The sequence below is a fragment of the Chiloscyllium plagiosum genome, unplaced genomic scaffold (assembly GCF_037043375.1).
Source record: "Chiloscyllium plagiosum isolate Xiang-an unplaced genomic scaffold, Cpla_swu_hap1 HiC_scaffold_39, whole genome shotgun sequence".
Classification (NCBI taxonomy): Eukaryota; Metazoa; Chordata; class Chondrichthyes; order Orectolobiformes; family Hemiscylliidae; genus Chiloscyllium; species Chiloscyllium plagiosum.
The window spans coordinates 31,698,254-31,714,786 of NW_028270177.1; the positions used below are offsets into that span (position 1 = coordinate 31,698,254).

A 16,533-nucleotide genomic window follows, 5' to 3' on the forward strand; every position below is an offset into this window, starting at 1 on the left:
GTTTCACAACATCTTTCCGATAGGAAGGAGACCAGGATGACAGGAGTCTCACGCAATGACAGGCTGAGTAAACTAGGCTGATCCTGTCTGGAATTTAGAAGAATGAGAGGTGATTTCATTCCAATACCAACAATTCTGAAGGAGATTCACTACGATAGAAATGGAGGTTGTTCCCCCTGGGCTCAGGAATCTTAAGTACAGTCTCAGGAACAGGAGCAAATGATTTTGGACTGACCTGCAGAGAATTTTTTTCACACACTCGGCAATAAAATGCTGGTCTGGCCAGCACTGCCCACATCCCATGAACGAACAGTTAAAAAAAGTGGACATCCACAAAGACTTGGCACTCCAAGATCACAGATAATTTATAATGCCAAGAAGATGCCCTGAAGGAAGTCTAAAATGCTGATGAATAGCTGGCCTCTCCATTTAGAGAATGAAAATGTAACAGAGTAGCAGTTAAACTTCGGTAAGATCACATCTGTAGGACAGTGAGCATTTCTGGGTATCACATCAGTGTAAGAATATACAGTCAGTTCTGCTATAACATGTGTGTTTTCAACGTAAATTAGCTACAACACGAATGAAGAATTTAGACCATTATTTGTAGAATGCACACTTTCCTTACCTGTATTGGCTATAAAGCAATTCCAATGGTTGAAATGGTGCTGCTACGACCTGATTTTCTTATCACGTGGGATTGCATGGGAAAGGAACTATCACGTTATATCAGAACAGACTGTATTGCTTTTGGAGACAGTGGATCTTCGATTAGGTATCTGAATTATACCTGGACTGGACTCCACAGATTAAACAAAAGTTGTATTCCCTGGAATTTAAAAAGCTAGGGGCAATTTTATTGAAGTTTTTATGATATTAAAGGCACAGATAGGGTATCTCGGTAAAATTCTAGCCTGGGTGAGCTGGTCATAAATGGGGAGATGGTAGTGTACTGCTCATGTCATTTGATTATTAATCCAAGGAGCCAGGCTGTGGGGTCAAGGGTTCAAGTTTGACCATGGCTACAGTGGGATTAACATTCAGTTATTTTTTGAGAAACACAATAATCTGTAATGGTATCAGTATCTACTATTGGCAATTGTTGTGAAAAAAAAGCATCTGGGACAACTATGTCTATTGGGGAAGGAAATCTGCTGCCCTTACCCAGATCTTATAAGCAATTGGGGGTGGGGGGGTCAAAAAGTGGGGTATTGGAAAAGTACAGCAGGTCAGGCAGCATCTGAGGAGCAGGAGAATTGGGCATAAGATCTTCTAGAGGAATGAAGGGCTTATGTCCGAAACGTCGATTCTCCTGCTCCTCGGATGCTGCCTGATCTACTGTGCTTTTCCAGCACCACTCTTTTCGAGTCCGATTCTCCAGCATCTGCAGTCCTCACTTTCTCCTGAGAACAATGTGGTTGATTCTTAACAACCTTCTGAAATGGCACCATGAGCCATCAATGTCCATATCCCACTGTAGAATAATATTAATACCAGGTGTGAAATTATTAACCTTTCACACACAAAGTAAAGTGCAAGCTTAGAACCCTTCCACAAATGAGAAATCAATTGAAAATCTGAAATCCAAGACTGATAGCTTTTTGTTAACCAAAGACTTTAAGCCACATACAGTCAGAGAGTCATAGAGATGTACAGCATGGAAACAGACCCTTCAGTCCAACCCGTCCATGCCGACCAGATATCCCAACCCAATCTAGTCCCACCTGCCAGCACCCGGCCCGTATCCCTCCAAACCCTTCCTATTCCTATACCCATCCAGATGCCTTTCAAATGTTGCAATTGTACCAGCCTCCACCACTTCTTCTGGCAGCTCATGGTTGAGGTTTTGTAGTGCAACGGTAGCTTCCTTACTTCCAGGCCAGAAACTCTATGTTTAAGTCCCCACCAGGCCTGGGCTGCAGAAGAAGCATTTATAGCACAGTTCAACAGACCAGTAATCAGTCCACGAGTCCTCCCACCATTTTGGTGCGATTCCACAAGCATGTCAGTGAAGATCTGATTTAAATCAAAGGAAATGGAGCAAAGGCAGCTATATGGATTGAGAAGACATTTACCATGATCTCACTGATTAACAGAACAGTTTGAGGGACTAAACCTCTGCAGGAACAGGAATAGGCTATTCAGTCAATAGAGTCTGGCTTGCAATCCAATACAATTGTACATTTCAATGTCTTACCCATCCCATCCCAACAACCCTGCACACCACTGGCAATCTGAAATCTATCAATCATCACCTTAAACATTCTTAAAAACTAAGCTTCCACATGTGATAGAAACTTCCAAAGCATCACAACCCTCTTGAACAAACAAACTTGCTCCTCATCTCCTCCTTATTTTTAAATTGTGCAACCAGGGGAAACATCTTCTCTACCTATAAGTATTTTACAAGTTTCAATTACATCACTTCAAGTTAGAGACACAGAGTCATAGAGTTGTAGAGCATGGAAACAAACCCTGTGGTCCAACTTGTCCATGCCTACCACATATCTTAAATTAATTTGCCAGCATTTGGCCTCCTGGGTGTCTTTTAAATGTTGTAATTGTACCAGCCTCCACCACTGCCTCTGGCAGCTCATTCCATACATGCACCACCCTCTGTGTGAAAACGTTGCTCCTTAGGTCCCTTTTTAATCTTTCCCCTCTCACCTTAAACCCATGCCCTCTAGTTCTGGACTCCCCTACCCTGAGAAAAAGACTTGCTATTCATCCTATCCATGCCTCTCGTGATTTTATAAACTTCCATAACATTACCCCTCAACCCCAATGCACTAGGGAAAACAGCCCCAGCATATTCAGCCTCTCCCTGTAGCTCAAAACCCCCCTACCCTGGCAACATCCTTGTAAATATTTTCTGAATCCTTTCAAATCCTTGAAATGCTAGGTAACGCAGGCTCGGTTTGCCCAATCTCTCTTCATAGGACAGTCCTGCATTCTTAGGAACAAGTCTGGTTAACTTTTCCTGCATTCTCTCGAGAGCAATATTACCTGTGATTGGATAAGGAGACTCCAAACTGCACATAGTAATCCAGGTGCCTGCTGTGATCAAGATTAGTGTCGGTATTCCTGATGGCAATGCTAGCTCAGGTACAGAGGGTCTTCTGGATGGAAGCCTCTGTCATTAATGGCAGTTAAGTATGGAAAATGGCTTAATGGAAGTAGTTATTCCTTTAAAAAACACACACGCGATTTCACTTTTCCCGCAGAAGGAACGTAATGCAGTTTCACAAATTCCACAATAACAGTAATTATTGAAATGATATAGCCGCTCACCCTCTCTCCCCCACCAATTGTGGAATGTTCCATTTCCTCAGGCTGCAGAAAATTACAGTGACGAACCCTGACAGTCACTCCCCATCCCCCTTCAAACACAAAGGCTTCCAAATTAAAGATCCTGTCTGTGGGGCCCGGTTCTACCACCTTCTAAAACACATCTTACACCGCCAGCCCAAGACTGAATCTCGAAAATGAAGATGCAGCCCAGACCCCCTCACTCTGGAACTGAACACCCTGCAGTATCGCAAGATCCACACCACTTAAACTGGGGAAACAACTAAGTCTGTTCCCAACAGCATTGACATGGCTTGATTCAAAGTCCAAAGCAAGTTTTTTTTTTAAAATTCAGCCCTTACCAATTCCAAAACGCACTTAGAATAACTGTATTAAAACTCTAAATTCTGCAAGGAATTAGCTTATTTGTTTGCAATTCATTTGAATCCTGGATTCCATAATCGAATGATAAATAAGAAACAGCATTGCATCACAGATTTAAGGATTTATAAAATTCATCTGGGTTAGACAGTAGTCAAGGTAAATTTGAATGCAGTATTCACTCACTGACAATTCACCTCCAGCACTTCCTGGAAAACTAGATTGATTCAGTAAACAGGATTGTTTTACCGTACATAGCACGCGAGTTAACTTACAACTTAGCAAGAAATATCCACACGTAGATCCTGTGCCTGAAAAAGTTCACTCAGCAGCCAGCACAATACTAACGTTCACAGCTCCCTGCATGCCGTACAATGTGGTCTGAAGCTTCATATCAATGTGTGCTCTACAACCTGATAAGGAATCAGATGGGCAGCGATTCAAATTCTGCCTTCCGTGTTTTTACTACCGACTGAATTGGCCAATCCAGCGTGTGAATGCAACAAGAGAAGTCGGCGGGGGGGACAAATTTAAAGCAAAATACTGTCCTTCCTCAGTAATTGATCCAGCGCGATTATAATTTGCAAACATTCAAAATTGTTTTTGCATCAAAGGTTACGAGCAGAGGACACCATGAATGCAGGGAATATTTCTGCACGGAAAAGGAATTTTGTTTACAATGTCTGTTTGGAGACAACTTATTACAAGCATATTTCAGACCAGACGCTGAGAAAATTTGCATATCGAATTGTAAACTCAAGGCCACTTCTAAACAGGCTCCTTCCTGATTTTTTTCAGAAGTAATTTTCTCTTGCAGACGGGAGCTTCCAGCACAAGAGACTTATCAACTACATGATATTCCACTTCAACCTTATGTGAAACACAGTGGTAAACCGATAACCAAATCTACACATAAAGCTAAATTGTCACTACATACTTACATTATTTATGAATCTCTTTGTTTCCTTGACAATACTGAGATAAATATCAAGGACAGAAGAGTCGTGAATCGCAAATTTATGCAATTTTTTTCTGTTGCTTTTAGAATGAATCCCCAAAAGCATTGAGTCAATAGACATAAAAGCCCTCCATAAAACGGCAGCGTTTTACAGGCTGGAACTGATGGAATGTTTACCAAAGACACAGTGCTTGGAAGAAGGATTTGTTTAATCTTTGTAATCGCAGCCAAAGAACACGCCCAAGCAAAACGAATGCTTTTAACTTTAATTGGCATGACAAACTCAGAGAAAAAACCCTAGCAGAATGGTTCACGTTACAGACTCCTCACACACACAGATGCAAAATTCCACTTCAAAGTCTCTTTAATTGACAGAAAATATTTCATCCACCAATTTCTGTTTTCCCCTGTTTCCTCCTGGCGATACTGCCATCAGCTCTCCGGAACTGTGCCCACTCCTTTCTGAGTGGTGGCTGGTTCATTCTGTTGGGAAAGCCAACCTGGGAGTCCCCAGTCTCCCAGTGAACAGAGATCTCCATTAGCTTTCCCTGTTCAATTTTCTTCTCAGTTGTGCTGGGTCTGTTCCCAAATTAGAGTCAATACAGGCAGAGACAGAGCCATTCAGATCACTGAGTTCACGCCAGCTCTCTGTAAAATGATCTAATCATAACCATTCTCTTGCTGCATCACGATGGTGCAGCAGTTTTATCTCCCTCCATTCAATGTCCTTCTGAAATCATTGTCTTTCTTGCAGCCAGTGAGTTTCAAGTCATTATCAGTTGGTGTGTAAAAAGGTCCTTCCTCACATCTCTCCTGGATCTCCTGCCCAAAGCCTTAAATCTGCATCATCTCATCCTTGTATGATTAGAAAATGGGACCAGCTTTGTCGGAGCAAATTGTTTCAGATTGCTGGGTCCTGTACTGATAACAACAAATGCTGAGGTCATAGCGAGTCGGACAGCATCCATGGATTTGGAAGAGCTGGTGTTGGACTGGGCTGGACAAAGTAAAAAAAAATCACACTTCACCAGGTTATAATCCAACAGGTTTATCTGGAAGCACTAGCTTTCGGAGTGCTGCTCCTTCAATAAGCATCCATGGAGAGAGTAAGCTAACATTTCGAGTCAAGATGATGCTTCCTCAGAGCTGGTGAAGTGTGGAGGGACAGAATTTATGCTACAGTTGGGGCTGGGGTGGGGTGGTGGTGTGTAGGGTTCTGGTGGAGAAAAGATGTTGACAGTTCAGATTAAGTGACGAGAAAATGAGAACATCAGAACAACAGCTTTCCTTTGTCTCCCTTTTGTCAAGCTGTCAGAACCTTGTACACAGACCAGATCCTCCTTCACTCTCCTTTGCTCCAATGTTAACAGCCTGAACATCTTCACCTGAGCATCGGGTCAATCATTTTCATAGCTTCTAAAGCTCAAATGTTCATTTCACAAACCAAAGCTGTTTCTGAATCAGTGAAACACCTTAGAGGCTACCTCAGAAACTGAAGGTTGAGCATGATCAATGGAAATGCCAACTGACATTCCCAGCAATTCACCATTCAACAAAGATAATATTTTCTCCAGTAGTTCTGAAGAGGAGTCACACTAGACTAGAAACCTTAACTCCGTTTCACTCTTCCTTCAGAAGCTGGCAGTGGCTGACCAGGGTCTGTGCTCTGGCCAATCTTTCAGTCCCTCCCTGCCAACCAGTCCAGAAGAGGTGACCACATGTCACCTTGTCAACAGGTTTCCCTTCCATCACAAAAGTGGTTGTCATATTTAAATTTAAAATTTAAAAGTGTTAAAAGATATAGGGGCATCCTAGATTCCTAAACTCGAAATGACAGCCTCCCGTTTGGGTCCTTTAGCTTTCAGAGCTGACTGAAAGACATGTCCACCCACTGCCTTTCACTGGAAGACATGTCTACCCACTGTCTTTCACTGGAAGATATGTCTGCCCAATATCTTTCACTGGAAAACATGTCTACCCAATGCCTTTCACTGAAAGACATGTCTACCCACAGCCTTTCACCTGAAAGACATGTCTACCTATCGCCTTTCACTGGAAGACATGTCTATCCACTGTCCTTGACTGGAAGACATGTCTACCCATTGCCTTTCACTAGAAAACATGTCTATCCACTGCACTTGACAAGAAGACATGTCTACCCACTGCCTTTCACTAGAAAACATGTCTATCCACTGCACTTGACAAGAAGACATGTCTACCTATCGCCTTTCACTGAAAGACATGTCTATCCACTGCCTTTCACTGGAAGACATGTCTACCCACTACCCTTGGCTGGAAGACATGTCCACCCAATGCCCTTGACCAGACGACATGTTTACCGATTGCCTCTCACTGGAAGGCATGTCTATCCACTGCCTTTCACTCAAAGACATGTCTATCCACTGCCCTTGACTGGAAGATATGTCTATCCACTGCCTTTCACTGGAAGATATGTCTACCCACTGCCTTTCACTGGAAGATATGTCTATCCACTGCGCTTGACTGGAAGACATGTCTACCTATTGCCTTTCACTGGAAGACATGTCTACCCACTACCCTTGGCTGGAAGACATGTCTATCCACTGCCCTTCACTGGAAGACATGTCTACCCACTACCCTTGGCTGGAAGACATGTCTATCCACTGCCCTTCACTGGAAGACATGTCTATCCACTGCCCTTCACTGAAAGATATAGAAAGTAGCGAAATAAATGGTGACACCTTGCAAAATGTCCATATTACAGAGGAAGAAGTGCTGGATGTCTTGAAACGCATAAAGGTGGATAAATCCCCAGGACCTGTGGGAAGCTGGAGAAGTGATTGCTGGACCTCTTGCTGAGATATTTGTATCATTGATAGTCATAGGTGAGGTGCCGGAACACTGGAGGTTGGCTAATGTGGTGCCACTCTTCAAGAAGGGTAGTAAGGACAAGCCAGGGAACTATAGATCAGTGAGCCTGACGTAGGTGGTGGGCAAGTTATTGGAGGGACAGGATGTACATATTTGGAAAGGCAAGGACTAATCAGGGATAGTCAACATGCATTTGTGCATGGGAAATCATGTCTCACAAACTTGATTGAGTTTTTTGAAGAAGTAACAAAGAGGATTGATGAGGGGAGAGTGGTAGATGTGATGTATATGGACTTCAGTAAGGCCTTCGACAAGGTTCCCCATGAGAGACTGGTTAGCAAGGTTAGGTCTCACAGAATAAAGGGAGAACTAGCCATTTGGATACAGAACTGGCTCAAAGGTAGAAGACAGAGAGTGGTGGTGGAGGGTTGGTTTTCACACTGGAGGCCTGTGACCAGTGGAGTGCCACAAGGATCGGTGCTGGGTCCTCTACTTTTTGCATTTACATTAATGATTTGGATTCGAGCATAAGAGGTACAGTTAGTAAGTTTGCAGATGACACCAAAATTGGAGGTGTAGTGGACAGCGAAAAAGGTTACCTCAGATTACAACAGGATCTTGACCAGATGGGCCAATGGATTGAGAAGTGGCAGATGAAGTTTAACTCAGATAAATGCGAGGTGCTGCATTTTGGGAAAGCAAATCTTAGCCGGACTTATACACTTAATGGTAAGGTCCTAGAGAGTGTTGCTGAACAAAGAGACCTTGGAGTGCAGGTTCATAGCTCCTTGAAAGTGGAGTCGCAGGTAGATAGGATAGTGAAGAAGGCGTTTGGTATGCTTTCTTTTATTGGTCAGAGTATTGAGTACAGGAGTTGGGAGGTCATGTTGCGGTGTACAGGACATTGATTAGGCCACTGTTGGAGTATTGCGTGCAGTTCTGGTCTCCTTCCTATCGGAAAGATGTTGTGAAACTTGAAAGGGTTCAGAAAAGATTTACAAGGATGTTATCAGGGTTGGAGGATCTGAGCTACAGGGAGAGGCTGAACAGGCTGGGGCTGTTTTCCCTTGAGCGTCAGAGGCTGAGGGGTGACCTTATAGAGGTTTACAAAATTATGAGGGGCATGGATAGGTTAAATAGACAAAGTCTTTTCCCTTAGGTGGGGGAGTTCAGAACTAGAGGGCATAGGTTTAGGGTGAGAGGGGAAAGATATAAAAGAGACCTAAGGGGCAATTTTTTCACACAGAGGGTGGTATGTGTATGGAATGAGCTGCCAGAGGAAGTGATGGAGGCTGGTACAATTGCAACACTTAAAAGGCATCTGGATGGGTTTATGAATAGGAAGGATTTGGAAGGATATGGGGTGGGTGCTAGCAGGTGGGACTAGATTGGGTTGGGATATCTGGTCGGCATGGACATGTTGGACCGAAGGGTCTGTTTCCATGCTGTAAATCTCCTTGAGTCTATAAATTCCAGCCATGTGGATTTTCCATTCAGTTTAAAGATGTTGAAACATGGGTCCTCATTGTTGTTGATTCATAAACCTGACAGACAAACAAAGTGAAATGAAAACATCGCCATAGAGCAGGATCTTAAATCTTCAGCTTTAAGTTTGGAACTGTATTCTCAATATCTCAATTTTCAGAAGGAAGAAATGCTTTTTCACATAGTGAGTGACTAGGGTCCAAATGATGTGGAGACAGGATAAACAGATCCATTCAAATGTGAGTTTGATTTGGATTCGAAAAGGAACAAAGTATAGGATTATGAAGAAATCAGTGAAATACTCATTCACAGAACCAGAGCAAACAGATGGGCTGAATGGTCATCTACTGTGATGTTGTGATTCTCTAATTCTAAACTATAAATATAAATCTAATGCTCTTTCAAGTCAGGGTTCACTATGGGATCTAAATTACCACCAGCAGAGAATATAACAAGCAACACAATAAATGTTATAATGTTTACTCAACAAGGATCTTTCAGTTAGACCAGAAGATTTGAAAGAACTCAGTCACAAAAATATTGAAACTGCAAAGATCTGCCTGTGTTAAAGTTTAATACAAGGGTAAACATTGTTCAATATTACTCGAAGAAGATTTCTTGACCAGCATTAAGATTAACAGACCAAAAACTGGTTGACCTGTCATTTATCCCAAAACCTTTGGTGGGATTTGGCTGGTAGCAAGAGAGTTGCCATGTTTAGCATTTTAAAAATGCTGACACTACAAGATCTAGAAATACAAGTTTGCTCATTCTTACTCCTCAGCCACATGCCATTTGAAGAGCCCAGACAGCACCATCCGGACAGTAGTTCCAGAGCTCAGAGGTGAAGGTCTTATAGCAAGTCATCCATTGTCTTAATTCTGACAGAAATAAGAGTGACACAAAACTTACATGCACACCGATGATTCACAGTTACACAAAGACACGCACATAAATTTCACATGCAGACAAACGCAAACATACAAAAGCACATATGGTTCATTTCCTTAGAGTGGTTTTCACTACCAACATTGGTGCAAAGGTAGTGGTTGCACTCTGGATTCCCAATACTATCCTGCTCGTTACATCCCTGCACATTACACCCCTGTCCATTACACCCCTGTCCATTTCACCGCTGCACATTACACTCCTGCACATTACACCCCTGATCATTAAACCTCTGGCCATTACACCCATGCACGTTACACCCCTGCACATTACACTCCTGCCCATTACACCCCTGCTCATTACACCCCTGCTCATTACGTCCCTGCTCATTACACCCCTGTTCATTATACCCCTGTCTATTACACCCTGTCCAATATACCCCTGCTTATTACACCCCTGCTCACTACACCCCTGTTCATTACACCCCTGCCCATTACACCCCTGCACATTTCATCCCTGCTCATTACATCCCTGCCCATTACATCCCTGCTCATTATACCCATGCCCATTACATCCCTGCTCATAACACCCCTGCACGTCACACCCCTGCTCATTGCACCCCTGCTCATTACACCCCTGTCTATTATACCCCTGTCTATTACACCCCTACTGATTAAGCCCTTGCTCATTAAATCCTTGCCCTTTACACCCCTGCTCATTACACCCCTGCACAATAAACCACTGTCCATTACCACCCTGTGCATACCACCCATGCTCATCACACCCCAGCTCATTTTACCCATGTCCATTACAACCTTGTTCATTACATCCCTGCTCAATACACCCTTGCTCATTGCACCTGTGTCCATTACACCCCTGCTCATTACATCATTGCTCATTACTCCCCGGCTCATTACACCCCTGCCCATTACACCCCTGCTCATTACACCTGGCTCATTACCCTCTGTCAATTACACTCCTGCTTATTATACCCCTGCCCATTATATGCCTGTTCATTTCATCCCTGTCGATTACAGCCCTGCTCATTGCACCATTGCTCATTACACCCTTGCACATTACACCCCTGCTCATTGCACCATTGCTCATTACACCCCTGCTCATTACACCCTTGCACATTACACCCCTGCCCATTTCACCCCTGCCCATTTCACCCCTGCTCATTACACCCCTGCCCATTACATCCTTGCTCATTACACCCCTGCTCATTACACCCCTGCTCATTACACCCATGCTCATTACACCCCTGCTCATTACACCCCTGTCCATTACACCCTTGTCTATTACACCCATGCTCATTACACCCTTGCTCATTACACCCCTGTCTATTACACCCCTGCTCATTAAGCCCTTACTCATTAAACCCTTGCTCATTAAACCCTTGCTCTTTACACCCCTGCTCATTACACCCATGCTCATTACACCCCTGCTCATTACACCCCTGTCTATTACACCCCTGTCTATTACACCCATGCTCATTACACCCTTGCTCATTACACCCCTGTCTATTACACCCATGCTCATTACACCCTTGCTCATTACACCCCTGTCTATTACACCCCTGTCTATTACACCCCTGCTCATTAAGCCCTTGCTCATTAAACCCTTGCTCTTTACACCCCTGCTCTTTATACCCCTGCTCATTTCACCACTGTCCATTTCCACCCTGTGCACTACACCTTTGCCCATCACACCCCAGCTCATTATACCCATGACCATTACACCCTTGTGCATTACATCTCTGCACAATACACCCTTGCTCATTGCACCCATGTCCATTATACCCCTGCTCATTACGCCCCTGCTCATTACACCCCTGCCCATTACACCCCTGCTCATTACACCCCTGCCCATTACACCCCTGCTCATTACACCCTGGCTCATTACCCCTGATCAATTACATTCCTGCTAATTATACCCTTACCCATTATACACCTATTCATTACATCCCTGTCAATTATACCACTGCTCATTGCACCATTGCTCATTACACCCCTGTCCAATACACCACTGCTTATTACACCCCTGCTCATTACACCCATGCCCATTACATTCCTGCTCATTACACCCCTGCTCATTACATCCCTGCTCATTACACCCCTGTTCATTACATCCCAGCTCATTACACCCCTGCCCATTACACCCCAGCTCATTATACTCAGGTCCATTACACCCCTGCTCAATACACCCTTGCTCATTGCACCCATGTCCATTACACCCCTGCTCATTACAACCTTGCACATTACACCCTTGCCCATTTCACCCCTGCCCATTTCACCCCTGCTCATTACACCCCTGCCCATTACATCCTTGCTCATTACACCCCTGCACATCATACCCCTGCTCATTACACCCCTGCTCATTACACCACTGTCTATTACACCCCTGCTCATTAAGCCCTTGCTCATTAAACCCTTGCTCTTTACACCGCTGCTCTTTACACCCCTGCTCATTACACCCCTGCACATTATACCACTATCCATTACCACCCTGTGCATTATAGCCGTGCCCATCACACCCCAGCTCATTTTACCTATGTCCATTACACTCTTGTTCATTACATCCCTGCTCAATACACCCTTGCTCATTGCACCCGTGTCCATTACAACCCTTCTCATTACATCCCTGCTCATTACACCCCTGCTCATTACATCCCTGCTCATTACACCCCTGCCCATTACACCCTAGTTCAGTACCCCCTATAAATTACATTCCTGCTTATTATACCCCTGCCCATTATACGCCTGTTCATTACATCCCTGTCGATTACACCCCTGCTCATTGCACCACTGCTCATTACACCCCTGCACATTACATCCCTGCACACTACACCCCGGCCCATTACACCCCTGCTCATTACACCCCTGCACATTATACCCCTGCTCATTACACCCCTGCACATTATATCCCTGCTGATTACACCCCTGTTCATTACAGCCCTGCACATTATACCCCTGCTCATTACACACCTGCCTATTACACTCCTGCCTATTATACCCCTGCTCATTACAGCCATGCACATTATACCCCTGCTCATTGCATACCTGCCTATTATACTCCTGCCTATTATACCCCTGCTCATTACAGCCCTGCACATTATACCCCTGCTCATTACACTCCTGCCTATTACACCCCTGCTCATTACACCCCTGCACATTATACCCATGCCCATTACACACCTGTCTATTACACCCCTGCTCATTACACCGCGTCCAATACACCCGTGCTCATTACACCACTGCCCCTTACACCCCTGCTCATCACATCCCTGCTCATCACATCCATGGTCATTACACCCTGCCCATTACATCCCGGCTCTCTATACCCCTGCCCATTACATCCCAATCATTACACCACTCCCCATTACACCCTGCCCATTACATCCCTGCTCATTACACCACTGCCCATTACACCCTGCCCATTACATCCCTGCTCATTATACCCCTGCCCATTACATCCCTGATCATTACAGCACTGCCCATTACACCCCTGCTCATTACACCCTTCCCATTACAGTCCTGCACATTATACCCCTGCTCATTACACACCTGCCTATTACACTCCTGCCTATTATACCCCTGCTCATTACAGCCCTGCACATTATACCCCTGCTCATTACACACCTGCCTATTACACTCCTGCCTATTATACCCCTGCTCATTACAGCCCTGCACATTATACCCCTGCTCATTACACTCCTGCCTATTACACCCCTGCTCATTACACCCCTGTACATTATACCCATGCCCATTACACACCTGTCTATTACACCCCTGCTCATTACACTGCGTCCAATACACCCGTGCTCATTACACCACTGCCCCTTACACCCCTGCTCATCACATCCCTGCTCATCACATCCCTGGTCATTACACCCTGCCCATTACATCCCGGCTCTCTATACCCCTGCCCATTACATCCCTAATCATTACACCACTGCCCATTACACCCTGCCCATTACATCCCTGCTCATTACACCACTGCCCATTACACCCTGCCCATTACATCCCTGCTCATTATACCCCTGCCCATTACATCCCTGATCATTACAGCACTGCCCATTACACCCCTGCTCATTACACCCTTCCCATTACATCCCTGCTCATTACACCCCTGCCCATTATACCCCTGCTCATTACACCCTTCCCATTACATCCCTGCTCATTATACCCCTGCCCATTACACCCCTGCTCATTACACCCCTGCCCATTACACCCCTGCCCATTACACCCCGGTCTATCACACTACTGTCTATTACACCCCTGCTCATTACACCCCTGCCCATTACACCCCTGCCCATTACACCCCTGCTCATTACACCACTGTACACTACCACCCTGTGCATTACACCCGTGCCCGTCACACCCCAGCTCATTATACCAATGTCCATTACACACTTGTTCATTACATCCCTGCTCATTACATCCTTGCTCATTACTCCCCTGCTCATTACACCCCTGTCCATTACGCCCCTGCTGATTACACCCTAGCTCATTACCCCCTGTCAATTACACTCCTGCTTATTATACCTGTGCATTACATCCCTGTTGATTACACCACTGCTCACTGCACTATTGCTCATGACACCCCTGTTCATTACACCACTGCACATTACGCCCCTGTTCATTACACAACTGCTCATTACACAACTGCTCATTACACACCTGTCCAATACAACCCAGCTCATTACACTCATGCTCATTACACCCCTGTCCATTACACTCATGCCCATTACATCCCTGCTCATTACATCCCTGCTCATTACAGCCCTGCTCATTACACCCCTGCTAAATACACCCCTGAACATTACACCTGACCCATTACATCCCTGCTCATTACACCCTGCCCATTACTCCCCTGCTCATTACACCCCTGCCCATTACATCCCTGTTCATTACACTCCTGCCCATTACAGCCCTGTTCATTGCACCCACTGCCCAATACAACCCTCCTCATTACACTCCTGGTCATTACACCCCTGGCCATTACACTCCTGCCCATTACATCCCTGCTCATTACATCCCTGCTCACTACAGCCCTGCTCATTACACTACTGCTAAATACACCCCTGATCATTACACCCTGCCCATTACATCCCTGCTCATTACACCCTGCCCATTACATCCCTGCTCATTACACCCTGCCCATTACATCCCTGTTCATTACACCCCTGCCCATTACAGTTCTCCTCATTACACCCCTGTTCATTACACCCACTGCTCATTACACACCGCCCATTACATCCCTGCTCATTACACCCCTTCCCATTACACCCGTTCATTACACCACTGCTCATTACACCTCTGTCCATTACACATGTCCATTACACATGTCCATTATACCCCTGCTCATTACACCCTTGCCCAGTACATTCCTGTCCATTACATTTCTGTCCATTACATTCCTGCTCATTACACCCTTGCCCAGTATATTTCTGTCCATTACATTCCTGCTCATTACACCCTTGCCCAGTATATTTATGTCCATTACACTCCTGCTCATTACACTCCTACTCATTACACCCCTGTCCATTACACCCCTGCTGATTTCACCACTGCTGATTACACCTCTGTCCATTACACCCCTGATGATTATACCCCTACTCTATACAACACTAGGTAATAACAATGACTGCAGATACTGGAAACCAGAGTCTAGATTAAAGTGGTGCTGGAAAAGCACAGCAGTTCAGGCAGCATCCAAGGAGCAGTAAATCGACATTTCGGGCAAAAGCCGTTCATCAGGAACTGCTTATTATTCTTATCCATTACTCCCCTGCTCATTACACCACTGTCCATTACACCCATGCCCATTACATTCCTGCTGAGTACACCACTGCTCTTTGCACCCCTGCTCATTAGACCACAACTCATTATGCCCCTGCTCATTACACCACTGCTCATTACACCACAGCTCATTACATCACTGCTCATTACACCACTGCTGATTACACCCCTGCTGATTACACCCCTGCCTATTACACCGCTGCCCATTACACCCCTACCCATTACACCCCAGCTCATTACACCACTGCTGATTACACCCCTGCTGATTACACCCCTGCCTATTACACCGCTGCCCATTACACCCCTACACATTACACCCCAGCTCATTACATTCCTGCTCATTACACCACTGGCGATTACATTCCTGCTATTTACACACATGCCTGCCACACTACACCACTGCTTATTACACTTATCCATTATTCCCCTGCTCATTACATCCCTGTCCATTACACCCATTTCCATTACACTCCTGCTGAGTACACCACTGCTCTTTACACCACTGCTCAGTTCACCACTGCTCATTACACCTCTGCTGAGTACACCAATACTCATTACACCCCTGCTCATTATACCCCTGCTCATTACATCACTGCTCATTACACCACTGCTCATTACATCACTGCTCATTACACTCCTGCTCATCACACCCCTACCTATTACACCCCTGCCTATTACACCCCTGCTCATTACATCCCTGCTCATTACATCCCTGCTCATTACACCCCTGCCCATTATACCTCTGTCCATTACACCCCTGTCCATTACATTCCTGCTATTTACACACATGCCTGCCACACCTCTACCTGTCACACTACTGCCCACTTCAGCCTTATTCATTACACCCATGCTCATTACACCCCTGCTCATTACACCCCT

General features: G+C 45.1%; 1 protein-coding gene across 5 annotated transcripts in view; it reads right to left on the reverse strand.

Annotated features, from left to right (window-relative positions):
- The window catches only part of sema4ba (sema domain, immunoglobulin domain (Ig), transmembrane domain (TM) and short cytoplasmic domain, (semaphorin) 4Ba), a 469,915-nt gene that overhangs the window by 153,618 nt on the left and 299,764 nt on the right, over positions 1-16,533 (reverse strand). Inside the window, exon 1 of one of the 5 annotated variants that reach the window (XM_087981185.1) lies at positions 4,611-4,758. The exons of 3 other annotated variants lie outside the window; for them this stretch is intronic. The gene's annotated coding sequence lies outside the window, so the exon portion shown is untranslated. Of the gene's footprint in view, positions 1-3,944; positions 4,086-4,610; positions 4,759-16,533 lie in introns of those variants that run through there. One more of the 5 variants, XM_087981182.1, reaches the window with a different exon arrangement.